Genomic DNA, 4,487 nt, shown 5'->3' with positions numbered 1-4,487 from the left:
TAGTCTGATTTAAACTTATTGCTTTGTGTTCTGTACGTGGCTGCTTGTCATTAACATTCTTTATCCTCAGTTCTTATGCTTGATAATTCAGCCATTCTGTAAAATACTTTAGAATGTATTTTGTATTCAACATTTGTTGACTACATCATTTTCAGATTTTTTTTATCTTAAACCTGCACTATGAGTTCAGCTGTGCAAAAGAATTTGGAAAACTTTTTGTATAGTCTAATCTTTTTTGTTTCACAATCAATCTATGAAGTAGTATCTTTTAGTATATGATACAAATTTGTATCAGCAATAGACTTTTAGTGATTTTTATGCTCATTTTGATTATTCAAGTGAAATAGACTACGTATTTTTGTTTGGAATCACTAAAAATTGAAAACAAACAGTAGCTTGAAAATGCTAATTCTTAGAATATCTATCTGGTATTTGTAGGCCACAGAAGCCATACAGTGCTAATCTTGAGCAATTATTCCTCAAAGATTATTTGGAAGGGGAAGGAAAGGCTTCTCTTTTTTTCCCCCCATTATTATTTTTTATTCCTAGACTGTGGGTAAAATTGTTTCATGTTTTCTAAACATCCCATGTCAAAAGTTCTTGAATTTTCTTGCAGCCAAAATAATGATGTAATGATTTCAGTTGTCATTCCCAAAGACTTCCTTTTGTTCTAATAAGAAATGCAAAGTAGGATGCAGTATTGGCTCATTATCTAAATGGAGATTAATTCCTTGATATTTCACCTGCTATCAAGAAACTTCCTGGTACATTCAGCTTTTCTAAGTAGCAGAGGGGAATTTCAGAATTCAATTTAGATTATCTCTGAAAGTTGTGGGAATTGCTTCATGCCAAGTCTTAGCTGAAAGCATACCAGACATCTTGTTTATTCCTATTAAAATACCCTATGCTTGCATCACTTCTATTTACCTTATCACACCTGGCCACCATTTTAATAATAGCAGGTGAATGCTCCATTTATAAAATGAACTACTTTGCAGATGTTGAAAATCCATCCCAAATGCCAAACTCCTGTGCATGCCTGTTCTTTTAGTTGCCTTACTGCTCTGCCTTGTTCTTGGAAAGTCTCAGCAGCAGACAGGGAAAACAACTTTCAGATTACTGTTGACAGACCAGCAAGAAGGCTATGCAGGTAAAACTGAATTGGTAGCCAGTCTTTGTAAATACTTGTCTGACTGTGCCTTATTAACAAAGTAGTTTGTTCATGAAGTTGTTTTTAAAAATCTTTGATGATTACAAGTTTAATTAGGGCTTGGGATTCTTTCAGTCTTATGCCAAATGCTTAACATCATTATTGAAACATACAGTTAATTGGAACAGTTAAGTATATACTTTCTCCCTAAGGTAAACATAGCAATTAGCTTCTGAATACAAATGCCTAAGTTGCATCTTAGTTCTGTAAATTAGTTTTAATGAAAAAAGCCCATAACTGGAAGAGCTTTGAGGAAATTGGTCAGCCATTTTGCTCAGCATAATGTTATTAAATATTGAAAGCACTTCACATGTAAACTGTACAATGTATTTAAAAATAAAGTTTCTAATTAAAATGGGAATTTCTGTGCCTACTAGTAATAACCAGCAATGACAGTTCAGAAACCCACTCAGAGAGAAATTTAAAGCTTTGTGAAATATATTCTAACTTAGAAGCCCTTGCAAAAGTTTGGTGTTTTTTTTTTTTTGAAAGCAGGAAATACCTGATTTCAAAGAACTCAAGATTTTTTATTTTTTTTTTTCCTTTTGGTGGGCTTGAAGGAGTTGACTTCAGTTTTTGCTGGTGTGTTTGTTTAAGATGTGTGAGGAGTAAAAGCAGAATCTTCTGAAAAATCTTCACTCAAGACTATTAATTCATTATTTTAGCTTTACCACACATTTTAGTCTCATTTAAATATACATTTGTACATAGCATGTTGGGATGGAGTGTCTTGTTTAGACAATACTGAATATTTAAGTCCTGTTCACTTTTCTGAAGGTTTCTTTATGCATGGACTGCCTGAGCTTTGACTGCTCTTTTGGTGCAGGAAATCCAGCCAGGAACATGATTCCCATTTTAAAATTTTGGCATTTTAGAGAAATGTTCACTCTGTGAACATGTTGATTAAAATACTCCTCTGTTTTTCAGTTCTCATGTTCACAAAGGTGCTTTAGGTATTTTGTTTCCCTTAAACACTTCCCTAAAAAAGTCCTTTTCAAGTACTATCTACTGAGTTCCTAGTTCTTCAGTTCAATGTTTTTGACACTGAAGTGGCACAATAGGTCTTCCACTGCTTTGTGTTTAGATCAGCAGAAGTAGGAGAAAGCAGAAGCTGAAATAGCATCATTCTATGGGGCAGTGAACGGCTCTGTGGACATTGAGAGCCACCTCCTGCTTTGAAACCCTTGTGGCAAGGAGTGAGTTGGGTGTAGCTTCTCCAACTCTCAGCCTTTGTTAAGTTATAATGACAGTTTGACTCCATTTGTTTATTTTAAAGATGACTTGAGTGGCTTTGATCCAGTGTTATCGTTTAAGCTGGGGTTCTACTGCAGTGCAGCTCTCATTTCTCAGTGCCTTCAGAAATGTTGAGTTTGACTTCACTTTTTTAGACAGCTCTTGCTCTCACTGGTTCCCTGTTAGGGGCTTGTTGCTGAGGAGCCTTGCATATTGCTTTAGGCTTTACTTGGGAATTTTGGATTGACATGTCAGGTAGTGAAATGGGGGAAGATGGTGTCTGTTTGACACCTGCACACAGTCTCACAGTACTTTAGCATGTTTCTGTAGCTGTAGGGTTTTTGTGTTTCCTGTTTCTAATTTTCCCTTTATTCCCCCAAGAAAAAAAAAAAAGCTCATTTCTGCATCCAAGGAAGCTTGGCTCTGAAATGGTATCAGTTACCATGCAGTTGCTATTTCCTCAGGCTGAGTTGTGCTAACTAACATCTGATCCACTCTCAAAAAATTGCCGGAACAATTGTGTTTCTGGAGAAATGTCTGAAATCCCTTTGTCTTCCTACATGAGTGGCAAAACTTCCTGAAAGTTAGTCTTGAAAAGATTTTTAGTGTGACCAAGTACGAATTTGGGGGCTCAGTGAAGTGCATGTCAAAGCTGTGAAATATTTTGGGTTGGAACCCACAGTGTAGCCAGATGGCCTTTTCAATAGGTGGTTGCAAAACATGACTTGGAATAGTCTGTAGGGGTGAAATTACTTTATTCTCTCAGTAATGTACAATCTATTGTCTCTAAAGTTCGTTTTATTTCATTTTTTTCTTATTTGATTTTTGCCTAATTCTGAAAACAATTTGTCTCTACAGACAACTTCCAGATACCTGATGTCATTTGGGAGTTGTCTTATGCCACGATTAGCTGAAAACTCAGTGTCTGTTTCTTCATGTCTTTTCTGGTGCCTATTTAGCATGTGCATTCCCTACAGCTGGGGTCTGAGACATCTCTCCCATTGCTTATGCCCCAGGAATGAAAATGCTGTGGTGCTGATATATCCAAATTAAGAAAGCAATTATATCAGTTTGTTTTCTTGCAGATTGCAGGAGGGTGTGTTGGTAGAGGCTTGGGTCTCTTTGGAAGGGGCAGAGAAATGAGAAGATGAGGAAGAAAATGATTGCTTTTCAAGTTTGATGTCAGCAGCTGTTCTGCTATCCCGTTTGGGAGCTGACATGCTGCCAAGCACTGCCCAGTGCAGCTGTCAGTCAGGTGGGCAGTGGTGGGCAGCCTGTTACTGCTACTTCAAAGAGAAGGCATGCTGGAGGTATCTTGTCAAGTGGAGCTCAGTTTGTTGAAATTCAGGGGTGAGAATCCTATGCTGAAATAAACTTTAAGTTATAAAAGTAAATAAAGGTATCTCCTCCTTGTCACAAAGGTGACAGATGGACCTCCATACTCCCCAGGTTTCTAAGGTCATGTGTTTGATTCTTGCTGGATTTAGGAGAAGATAATTTTCTCAATCCAATTGTCTTGATATAAAAATGTATTCTTTATAAACGCTTCAAGATACCTTTTTCAGAATATGTGGGGCCCAGGTTATTTTATTATTATTCTAATCCTAGTAACTGTGTTTAGATCTCTTTAAAAGAATTAGCCAGAGCCTCGAATTCTGCAGTGACAGGAAGCCAGTAATGAAACTTTAGACTTGAGTGATCTAATATCTGCTCTGTATATGATAAAGACCTAAATGACAGAAATAATAAAACATTGTGTTAAACATCAAACTAAGAATTCTACAAACCTAAACTTCTCAGATTTCTTTTTTTTTCTGAGCCTGTGACTGTAACTTCACAAGACTGAAAACTGCAGTGCTCTTGGCTGAAATCCCTTTTCTGGTAAAAGGTGTTTATTTTTCCGCTGAACTCTTGCAGCAGGAAGTGGGGTGTTGTCATCTTAGTGCCTGGGCTGCAGAGGCTTGTCTGTGCTCCTGGTCTGTGTGGGCAGGTAGGGAAAACCCATCCCCTGGGATTTGTCGGCTGAAACTTAAACTACTTTTTA

Source organism: Sturnus vulgaris, chromosome 3 (assembly GCF_052056855.1).
Source record: "Sturnus vulgaris isolate bStuVul1 chromosome 3, bStuVul1.hap1, whole genome shotgun sequence".
Taxonomy (NCBI): Eukaryota; Metazoa; Chordata; class Aves; order Passeriformes; family Sturnidae; genus Sturnus; species Sturnus vulgaris.
Note: the sequence above shows the minus strand (reverse complement) of the source record.